Source organism: Buteo buteo, chromosome 5 (genome assembly GCF_964188355.1).
Source record: "Buteo buteo chromosome 5, bButBut1.hap1.1, whole genome shotgun sequence".
Taxonomy (NCBI): Eukaryota; Metazoa; Chordata; class Aves; order Accipitriformes; family Accipitridae; genus Buteo; species Buteo buteo.
The window spans coordinates 32,399,362-32,411,691 of NC_134175.1; the positions used below are offsets into that span (position 1 = coordinate 32,399,362).

At 39.7% G+C, this 12,330-nt stretch overlaps 1 protein-coding gene across 3 annotated transcripts in view; it reads right to left on the reverse strand.

Moving 5' to 3' along the window:
• CERS6 (ceramide synthase 6) overlaps positions 1-12,330 on the reverse strand; it is a 131,937-nt gene that overhangs the window by 88,709 nt on the left and 30,898 nt on the right. The window lies entirely within an intron of this gene.

The following is a 12,330-nucleotide window of genomic DNA, read 5'->3' on the forward strand; positions in this document are numbered from 1 at the left end:
AAAAAAAGGATAGAACAAAAGCACAAGAGGAATGCCTCCTAGAGAAGCACCAACTAATGAAAGCAGGGCAGCTTGCAGAGATGAGGAGCACATAATATTCTCCTCCAAACAGAGCCTTTTTCATAAATCAGTTACTGCCTCAGGACTCCTTTTGCACAGTGGATATTCAAACAAAGTCATTAAAGGCAGCAAGCACTTAAGCTGCCCAGTCAATACAATTTTCTAAACCATAAAGTTTAAATGGTGTTGAGCCATGCCTCAAAGACTTTGCTCTTCCTTCAAACTCTTCTGCTAAAATACGAAGCTGTTACAGATCCAAACACCAATCCATAAGTTCATCCAGTTTATAAACTGGGTGTCTCAGATACATTTTAGAGATTAATTACATAGCTTACATTACATACATTCAAAGACCACCATTCCACTCCCTGAAAGCTAAATTATTTGTAACTATGAGTCCAACTCTGGAACCCCATGAAAGCTACAAAGTCTGTATAGGAATCACATTCATATATGAAGAGTATGAACTTCTGCCATCTTTGAGCTATGTAACTCTCAATTTCACTTTAAGTGAAGACTTCCGTTTCCTAAGACTTCATTTGCCAGCAGGGACCAAAACAACATACTCCATAGTTAAGAAGTAGTTCCACGTTTATCCAGCTGAATGACCACAAGCTCTTAAGAATCATGGAATTCTTATCCACATGCAACCCCCATTTTAAGCACTGTTTTGAGCTACAGCTGCTGGTTCTGCTATGTTTAAGACCACACAGCTGATTAAAGAGAATTAAGTCCTAAGCAATGTTACAGTGCTTACAGCAATAGCATTTGGTAAAGAAAGACGGGTGATGAAAACCCACCTTGTTTTCCTTGTTTTTCCAAGGAAAAATTCTTGACACATTGATACCATTCCCATATGAAAGTCAATTCTAATAGCCTGAAATCATTTTGGTGACTATTTGTGAAAGGGGTAAGAAGTCATATATCCAAAGACACATGCAGTGTGTCAACGAACTCACTATTTGATCCTTGTATGTTATAAAAGGGAAAAAAAATATCCCAACACCTTATTAGACTCTGTAAAAAGTTTGGTTGCAATCTGGATCGGCTGCAGATTGCAACCATACTGCTAGCTCCACAGCGTCAACCAAATCAATGGCACTGTAGCACTGTAAATTCCCTGCTTTAGGGTTAACAGCTTGGATGATACCAGTTTCACTGCTGAGCTTGAGAAGAAAGCAGTTTTCCACTCATGAAACAGAAGCATATAAGCTCTGTATATGTTGTATGTAAATACAGTGTAGTCTAGCTACACTGGAGACTTGTACATTACTTAAAGTATAAGGTGACAAAAGAAGAAGAAATAATTATATTCTCTAGTCCAACATGGACGTAACTAAACCAGTGCTGGCCATTGCTGTTAGCTGATAGCCAAAAAGGTAGCTGAAGAAGCTAAGAGAATGCTCATAGAGTTTGATTTCAGAAATTTACTTTTATAATTTTAGGGAGTTGTAAAACACTTCTAGCCATGTAACAGAGGGGCTGAGAATCTTAGCATCCATGTCCATGGTTTGTACTAAAAAGCTGAACTCCCCCCCCCAAATTCCAGTCTTTGCTATTCAAACAGTTTCCTGAAGAGAAAGCAATAGAGTCAAGCCTAGGTAAGACAGTAAAGACGATGTCAAGCAATGTTCAATCTAATTTCACAAAGCCCTACAAGGAAACACAAGTAGAGACAGGGCAGAGGAGTGCGGTAGGTAGAATAAAAGCAAATAAATGAAAGACAACTTCTTCATCAGCTTCATGCATTCAGAGAGGAACCCAAGCTCAGCCTTTACCATCAACAGCAAGAGCAAGAAACTCACTAAATAAGCACAAAAATAAAAATTGCTTCAGATGGATTTTCTGGCCACTGGCAAAGTCAGTCTCCTCTGAAGTAAGACGTGATTTGGGTTTTTTTGTTTGTCAGTTTGGAGGGTGTGGGGTTTTGTTTGGTTGGGATTTTGGTGGTTGTGGGGGGGTTTTTGGGGGGAGGGAGGTGTTGGTTTGGGGTTTTTTTGTTGGGTTTTTTTTGTTTTGTTTTGTTTTACACACATACATCTTTCAACTTCTGTTCTGCTTTTCTCCTGCTGAGTGAAGTAATGAGATAGCCATGATATAACTCCAACAGAAAGGCAGGTCCCTAAACATGCTAATTTAAAAGAAAAAAAAAATTAATTTGGTAAAGTCAAAAGCAGATTAAAAAGCCCCAGTTAGAAAAATTCCACAAGGAGCAATTCCAACAAGCATCATGCTGAGCTGATCTTCATTTAAATCTAAGCAAACCAGCTGGGTTTGCTTAAATGCTATTCCTAAAATGACATATCTTGCTAATGAACAGCCTAGACAAATCCAGGACAAAGCACAGATACAGCATTTGTGTAGATTTTAAAGAAAGAAGAGAATTGTAATATCGATGTTATACCCATTACCTAAAATGAAACACATTTTCTGCTTCAATCTGCTATTTTCTAAACAGGAACATAAATTTTTCTTCCTTTGCTGCTTATGTTTTTCACATGCACTGGAGGAATGGGCACATGACCAGAACAAGGGTCCACAACGACAGCAAAGCACAGTAAGGATGTGTGCAGGGTACACCGCTGCAAGACACAGGATGATCTTGGCCAGCTATGTCAGGGAGGAAGGGACATGGAAAGCTTCAAAAAAACCACAAAGGTCTCTCTCCTGATATGCTCTTGTGGTCTTTCTCCACTTTTGAAAAAAAAGCTTTAAAAAAATCCCCTCAAGGGATTGTTAATTCCTATTAGGACACTCAAGGGAAAGAAAGCATTTTTAACAGAAACATTTTACATGCCTTCAATACTGAGCAGGTCTGACCACCAATTCAAGAGTGCAGGAGCCATGTCCATGTGATTACGTTTGGTGGAACTGGTAAAATTTAAGAGATATTTTTTACTTTTCATAAAAAACCTTAACAAATTCAAGCTATACTTTGTAGTATAAAAATTGCTTTTCAAGGTTAAGATAGAATTTAAAAATAGAATTTAATCAATAGGATCCCAAATGCCACACCAGGTACCATAAAAAGCATCGTTAACATAATTCTCACCAACAGTTTTCCATAATAATTTAAATAGATCCATAAGTAAACAAAACAATTAATGTTTGATACATGTACAAACTATGAGCATTTTGCCAAATGTTGCACTTCTTAAAAGCACTATTCATTTTTTCCATTTCTGCTAACGCTGTGGTATTCAATTCCCTAAGCAGTCTTACTGAAGCCCATGGGACTATTTATCACATAAGGTACTGCAATTAAGAGTGAAGAAGTATTGTGAAAGAGTAAGAAGAGCAGAATTGAATATATTGCCAGCTTTTCTCTTTAAAACACGTAAATCTGAACAAATGCCACACTAATAACTCTTTTTCAATGGATTCCAGTACAGCTGACTTGAAAGCTGGTATTCAATTACACGGAAATTAAAGGACAAGCATTTTTTGCCCAATGCAGCCCCATCTATTCTGGAACTAAAAGTGAAAGACCAACATAAACAAGGGAATTAAACTCAGAATTCAAGAACCTTTTTAAAGGCAGCTTCCTCATTCACAGACTAAAGCCACATTTAAAAACAAAACCAACCCAAAAAGCCCACAGCCAGCTAGTTCAGGTAATGTCTGCAGAGCATCGGAGTTGAAAGCACTCAGCCTTTGCAGGCCCATAAATACTGCACCATCTGCCTGAAGAAGACAAGCATTTCCGAGTGTCCTGTACCCCTAAAGGCAGGCGCTGGTTTGCATTTTGGATCCTGTCTGTTTTTCTCAAAATTATTATTTACAACAGTGACAACAAGGCCTTATACTCCACCCCAAACTCAGAAATCAGTTTTTCTCTAGCAAGGGGTCAAGAAACCCTTTGCAAAATGATCTCTCGCCTCTCCTAGCGCATAAAAAACCCCACCATTTCACCAGAATTATGTAAATTTGATCAAGAACAAGTGCCATGTGGGTTTCCCACTTGCCCTTTAACAAATGCCAACTAGACAAAGACAGCCACTATTACAACAGATGAGTAAGTAGAAAAAGGAGAAGTAAAAAAACAAACAACCCCCCCCACCCCAAACCAAAGCCAAACCCCCCCCCTAAAAATTAACTTTGCCCTGGTGGAAGAAGATAAATGCCAGTTGGCCACCACTTGCTCTTTGCAGTGATCGCAGTGGGCACAGTGCTACTTAGAGGGAGACGAGGATCCCACCTCGCCATCAACCCCGGGGGGAGACAAAACCCCAAACCCACAGCCTCTTCAGAAGCCATTGCCACCACTCCACACTAGACATATAATTCCTCACACTCAGAAAATTACAGCTTAAAAATATGCTGGCTCCACTTCCTGGGCACTCCATACTCTGTAAAAGTTTCTCTTTAGAAATACAAACAGATCACATCTGTCATGAGCACAAATCATCCTGGACACATCAACTAGAAATATAACTGCAGTATCACTGATAAAATAACCTCTAATAAAAGAGTAAGGAAAATGCCCCCACTGGCTCACAGAGCTCTTTCTGTTCTCCTTCACTGGCTATTTGAACCTTACTAATTAATTACCATCTAACCTTTTTAGTTTACTGCTTTTCGTCTTGACAAATTACATTGTTTTAATCCCAGAATTAACTAGAAATGTTAGCGTTGACCCACATAATCCTTGGAGGCTGATGTACATTAGCACTAGCAAAGTCTGCATTGAATAAATATTTTTTTTTTTTCAAAGTGTCACGAGGGAGGAGGAAAAAAAGTAAAAAAGATCTTCTTTTTTTGTGATTCTCTGGATTTTACTACAAATCAAACAGCCCTATTTGCAACATGTATCTTTGCCCTGAATTTTGTCAGAAACTAATATATAGCAACTCTGTAGTCATCTGGGACACTGGAAATATGCCTGTAGGGCCTTGCTATACCACATGAACATAGTGTTTCCATACCAGCAGGTTACCTGCCATTTCTGAGCTGACCACAGTGGCTACCCTTTAGCAAAACCACGTTTGACAGTTTCTCAGCAGCTTTGAAGACGCTCAAACCACCACAGAGCCCACAACAGGTAAAGAGGGATTACAGGTTTTTTAAACAGCCTAAAAGATCTGCAAGAATTAAGGCTTTCCAAACAGGGCCACAAAAAAAAAAAAAAAAACCACAACAAAAACAAACCAAAAGCCAAAACACCACAAACCCCAAAACAAACCATTAAGCTAACAGGGCTAATGAATATTTGATTCATGTAATTAAATATGCTTTTTTAAAAAAAAATGTATGAGGAGATATAAAGAAAATACTCAACGGTTCGTTCTTAACTTTCAATTTAAGAAATATCAGTCTTAAAATAATTGACAATGTTAGCTGGCAAGTGATACATGTTAACCAGTTCAAAGCAGGTTTGGTTTCTTTCCCATGCCCTTTGAAGTGATAAAATTGTACTACTTTGCAATGCTTATTTGTCAAATGTTTCTGCTTTATTTAGAAACTTGCTTCATTTCACCAAAATCCTCTCTAGAACAAGACAGCAAGAATCCAGAAATTGAAAACCATAAACCCTTCTCCATTTTTACTGAGGTAAAAAATGCAAAAGAAAGGGGGGCGGGGCAGAAACCAAAACAAAAAAACAACCAAAACCAATCTCCACAACTCTCTCCCCTCACAAGCTGATAAGAAAGGGGCCCAGGAATGAGGAAGCAATAGACTGAATAACAAAAAAGTCTGCTATAGATTCCCCCCACTGCGGAAGGATAACAACTTACTACCTGATCCTTGATTTTATTATACTGTCTTAATATAGTCTGCAATAAAGGCTATTGAACTCATGTCCAATTATTTTTACAAAAGGATAAGGACAAGATTATCCATTCAAGAGAACCCCAATCAAGACCAAGTTCTTTGATGTAGATGAAAAAGGGTGGTTTACACTTCTGCATTTAAAAGTGGCATATCTAAAATAAGTCACCATCACAAGGGATGGAGCTGCAAGAAGTCTTACTAGGCCCCAAACCCAGGAATAACTGCCAACAAAATAAGCTTAGATTAATTTTTTATTATTTATGGACTTCCCCCACCAGATTTAATAAGCTGTCCTGCCATTCACATGCGATGTTTTAAATGTTATTGTACATCAAGAAGGTTTCTGAAATTTGTTAAATTTTTCATTTAAAACTTTCAAACTATGTGCACTGAGACAAGTGACCTGTCTGGTCCTTGACCTTGAAACCTCTCCTAAAGATTGCAAGCAAAAACTGAATTTGTTTCAGTTTCTGCTCCATTACTGTCATTTCTTAGTTTTGCATCAACCTTCTTGTTCCTCCTGAGTCTTGTTAAAGCAATGACTTTTTCTATCTAGGTGTTACGCATTTTAATGGCTAACAGGCTCTGGAAAATCTTCTTCCCACGAATTAGAAAACCTTTTTTCCTTTATGTGTTTCAAGCACAGAAAGCTTCTTCCTTCACTTAAACAACTTGATTTCTTGGCCAACTTCAATATGGAAGCCCACTCACTTGGTGGCTTTCATCAGTGCAAGAGAGAAAAACTAAGCCAGTGCATATTTCACATTTTGTTTTTAAATGTTTGTTCATCACAGCTTGAATCATTCCCTTTTGTCTTTCATTTTTATCAAAAGTAGGTCATATTGTGGACCAACAGACAAGACTAATGGTCTCTTATTAGAGCCCAAAACTTAAGGAGCCCATCCATCCCCTGACCAACGATCCATCTTCTGGGAAGGTACCTCAGTCTGACACAAAGCATCTTCATAAAATCACCCTGGACACTGCTCCTACATGATCTGTGCTGACATTAAAAATTTCATGAAGCCATCAGGCAGAACCCTGGCTACAAAGTCCCCATGAACACTGAGAATAGGCATTTTTGCTTTAGCCTTCCATGTCCACAAAGACATTTGAGTCAATTGCTTGCCAGTGCACAATGAGAGTTTGAATCTCTCCTTCCTGAGCATGCTGAGCATGCATCTACATGGAGAAATTTGAGAAAACTACAGTCAACATGAAGTGTGCAGAGCATCTCTGAGTCATCTCCAAGTATAACGAACTCTAGTTTGAGCTAAGTGGTATACTCTGATTACATACATACAGCACCTCTGTGAACCTGGTAAAAACTCTCACTTGGATGCAGGCATAGTTCAAGTGGTACTTGCATAAAAGACTGCTCATGTTGCTAACACCAGCCACCTGTGAGCTCCAAATTATGTCCATCAAATCTTCCCGTTTCCTATCAATGTATTTACAAATACCAGGGAAGGTAGTTACAACCAGCAAAAATTCCCCTCTGTGCTAAAGAGGTACCCAAATCTGTTTTGAAGAGTCTGGCTCCCTTTTTGAAAGGCTGATGGAGAACAAATTTTCCCAGCTTATCTACTTTATGGTCTCTAAACACAGATTGTTCCAGGAATTTATGATTACAATTGTCTGACTTGTTGAACGTTGCTTGCTGGTTTTAAACAGAAACAATCTAAATTTGCTCTAACTACAAGGATGAGTGAAAGCAGAAGAGGCTTGTTTCTGAGCAGATGCTCAACAGATTTACTGCCATGACATACAAAAACAATTGCTGAATTTGTTTTATTATTTTTGTACGACTGACCTACTTAATTCAGAAGTTACTTGTATCACTAATTTAAAAAAGCAGAAAAATCTTAATAGTCCTAGGACAAATTCAGTAGATAAGAGTACTCACTTCAGTATACCTATCCCAGCACTGATTTTGGCTTTATGTTTCCCAACACCTTCTGCTGCAGAATGCCCACCAGCATGCAATGTCTGAAGCACAGGCAGGGGTCTTAACCCAGTTAACCTCATCCAGTAGCTATAGAGGAAAGTTAACTTCACTAAAATTTGTTGGGTGTGCTGGGAAATGGGTCACAACTCCTGCAATGAAACCTTTTCAGAGGTAAGAACCTGTCTGTTCATGCAAGAAGCCCAGCACACAACTCAGTATGTCAGCAAGAGCCTTCTGCTGCTGAGCATCACAAGTGCTGCCTCAGAGGGCAGTGCACAGGAGAGCTCAGAGCCAACTTTTTCAGGGGGACCTATTCCCAACCCTCCTCAAATGACTTCAGAAAAGCACACATACACATCTGCCTTTCATCTGAGATGCTTTTCCTTCTCTTCTTTTTAGAGATGCATTAGCCATTATTTTCACACGAGCATCATTATCCCACACCTCCCATCAAATTATACAAACTAAGCACTATACTGCAGAACCCACGTGTGTTTAGAAAAAAACAGCTAAGCAGCTTGCGGGAGAATTCAGCTTACTGAACTAATGAGGTTTTGTCTTTCTCTGGCACAAATTATTAGACAGCATTTACACTCACTAGAGGGGAAAAAAGACTGCTGGAAAATCAGTACTTTGGGGTTTGGGGGTTTTTTTCAAGGTTTTGAAAGTTTCTTGTTAATGTTTTGACCTGAGAAACCTTTCCAACAAGGAAACACGTTTCTGACCTCAGGATTTCTACAAAGTATTCTAAGTTTCATTAAAAGGCTTTAAAAAAAACCCTAAACCCCAAAACAACCAGCTGAAAAAAACCCAAACCAACCTGCACATCGATCACCAATGTCCTGCTACTTCTTAAACACAGAGCTGGGAAGCTATTTGAAATCCTTCCTAACAAAGGGCATTGCTCTTCCCTCATAATAAAAATCAAAGTACTCATCAAACTGACAGTAGAAAATGCATCTATTACAATACTTGGACCTCAGGGACCATGGCTGGAAGCAGCCTGCAGTGCCACTGAGGGCTGGTGAAACTAATGGTGTGGAATGAGAAACTGCTCATCTAAAATAAGGAAGTGCAATCCAATACTTTATTGAGTGCAGGTATTTGCTAGGATATAGCATGGACAGAGTCCTAGAAGCCAGTGGTGGCAGAAGCCAATGCATCGCTACACATGGGCTCTATCGGGCTTGCTCCATTGGCTAGATACCCCTCTGGAATACCAGTCACGGGTACTGAAGTACCGCCACAGCCCCTGTAATGCTACAGCACCACTCCCATGCATTTTTCTGCCTTTTGACAGAAAATATTCTTTCTTTTAATATTGAAGATGGGTATAAAAGGCAGGCTAAAGAATAGCACTACAACTGTAACACTTGATGCAATAGGAGTACTGACATGTACACACATTAGCTGTATAAAACTACTCTATCTCTGCTTGCAAGAGCAATGCTTCACCTTCAAAAAGATTTTAGTAATTTTTCAGCTGTGAAAAAAAGTGCCCTATAAATTCAGCATCAAGTGTTTTTTCATACTTTGGATGCTGCGTAAGTGACAAATGGTTTTATACAGACCAGCTTTAGAGAAGAAAATTTGGTCACAGTAATCTGCTTGGGGGCAATAAGGGACCGAAGGGCTTCCGTCCAAGAGTACTTTCACATAATAGAAAGTTTCACTTTACTCAACAGTCTGTAAAAGGTAGCTGTGTTAAAAAAGGGATTTGGTAGTCGTATTTCAGCTTGCAGGCTTACCGGTTAGTGCAGTGCTAATACACACCATTTTAAGTAAATAACTTATCCTCATCACTCAACAGATTATGAAATGCTTTGTCCTACAGAGCTACTCTTAAGGAACGCAACTGATATGACTGACCCATACCATTAAATTACTGTAAAACTGTTTCTTTTTTGCAGCTGGATTTCTCACATTTATATGGTCCTGCCTTTTTTGTTTTGACTGAACATACACATCTAATTTACAATCTCCCCATTGCACAAAGTTAAAAAGATCCCCTTTTTCCTGAGATTTTTTGTGATAACAAAAAACATGACCAGTAACATCTGTTTGGCTTGAGCTACCCTTGCACACTTGCTAGCTCCCATCACAAACTGCAGGCCAGACCCAGCTGATCATGGCCCCAATTCCAGCCACTGTTCACACATGCTGCTAAAGTGTTTTGCCTCACTGATTAAAACCTATTTAATCCTTTTTCTCACAAGTGGAAAGGTTAGTAGGAGTCTCTCTCAAGTTGTAGGTCAGTTCATAACAGGACTGACTGGAGCAGAGGATGTTCAGCCACCAATAAGGGAATACCCCAGTGCAGCCCCTACCAGCAGTGCTCCAGTTGCTTGTCCAGTTAGTAAGTTACTAAGAAAATGAGACGCAAACAAGGCCAGCAGCTTACAAACAGAAGTAGCCATATCTTCCAAACATGGAAGCAATTTATTTTATTTTTTTTTTAATATATGCATGCATAAAATTATAAGCATTTTGGTTTCTCCTAAAACTCTGTAAGACCAAACACTGAAGTGGGGAGGAACTGCATGCTCTCCAGAATAGCAACAAGAACTGCACAAACGTAGAGAAAGGTCACAAACAAATATTTTTGCAGCCAGCTGCCTAATGCCTTCTTTCTTTGTAATGTCTAAAAATAAAAGAGTTTAGTCACTCTGTAACTTTCCAGGCGCAGATGAAGCAGAGGGAGAAGGGAACAGAAGAGGAGATGTACTCCAGTCCCCCCCACCTCTCACACACAGTGCCTCCTCTCAGCTGCCCTCCACCAGCATCACCACAGCTGTAGAAGGTATGGATGATACAGTGCTGAAGGTATCACTCTCACACTTTTTGCCCACAGTAAAATCAGGATACATGAGTCAGGGTCAGTGGTAAAATTCAGGTCTCCAAAATTCTAGCCCACTGCTAAAGGTCAGCGGAGATAAAAATATTCTCCCAACTTTTAAAAAGCTGCGCCTTAGGGGCCTTCTAGACCAAAAAAGGCATCTTTGCATGCAGCAGTCCCCAAAGAGCTGCCCCTCCCCAAGCCAGCCGCTGAGTCCACGCAAACTTTCGACACTCTGTGGCAGAGCTTCCCAGTGTAAATTCAGACTGTGCAAAGACAACCATTTCCCTTCGTTTGGAATTTGTCACTTGCCAGTTTCATTTCTGGTCCTTTACTTCTTACACTGAGTAAAAATGAACAGTCAATCCCAATGTATCCTTTCCATGCCACTCCTGACCCTATAGATTTGTCTCCTACTCCACTCTGCCACCTCCTAAAATACAGAGCTGATAAGTCTCTTTATTTCAGCAAGTCTGGGACAACCAAAGCAATGAGCCAGTCATAAAACATCTACATATGAAAAGACACATGGCCCAAATGGGATTAAATGATGGACAGAGAAAAGGGCAGGAAGAAGCACAGATGGAAAGGGAAGATCGACAATTTCATTTTTAAATTGCAGTAGGTCACCCTAATACAATGGCTCTGTTCTAACCCACCAGGCACTGCAGCATTACTTTATCTTTTATTTGGTCACATTGTCAGTACATGAGCAAGGAAAAAAAAAATATTGTGAGCAATACCTGTGTCTACATTAAAGCTGTAGCCAAGGCATAGCATCATCCACCAGCCCCTTGGCACGTACACACAATTTTAATGCAGCTCTGCTTCATTCACCAAGGCAGCTTCCAAGATGCAAAAAGAAGCTGCAGTTACCTGCCACTTGGACATGACCCAAAAGTTGCTAAGTGGCTCAGAGCAACTGTCTAAAGAAGTAAAAGCCTCAGCAATCATTTTGATAAATAACAACTCTGCCCACTAGAAAGCCAATGCTACTCCTCCAGGTTCCTCTGTGGTAGTTCTTAGCCTGGTCATTAAGTGATAGCTTATCTCATCAATGTCCTCTTACATTCCAATTTATTTTCCTTACTCTATTCTATTTACTACCAGGAGGCAAAATAATGAAGGATGTAGTTAAAAATCTGTAGGGATCATTCTAACAACAATCAGTCCATCTGATATTATTACAAAAGACTGTAGCAAGTCACAGAACAGAACTGGACAGCTCAGCAATGCCTTCCTGGAAAATATTAAAAGGTGTCTGAAACATTGAGAAATTATATTGTTCACCTAGAACAGGAACTCATTAAGTTACATCGAGTTAGCATGCATTTTTTGAAAGCAAAGAAGATAGAAGGTGCTTTATATTCAATGGAACATTAAAAAAAAATTAAGTGCTCAAAATGTTTCAGTGCTTGTCTGGCTCAAGGATCCCACCCTGCTGCCTTCCTCCACGGGTTCTGCAACAAGTCTCCCTGAGCAAGGGCAGGTGCTGCATGACTGGCAATGCCCAAACCTCTGCCTGTCTGCTACAAGTGTGCATTTGCACTTGAGCATATAGGCATGTCCTATTCCTGAACATTATCATCACACTACCTGGGAGAGGCACAAACTTCAGGTCTTGAAAGAAGAGGACACACGCCACAAAGTATTTAAATATTTGTAAGCTTCCTCTTTGTCCCCTTGGGAGTTTGGCTCCTCCACTGCGGGTGGG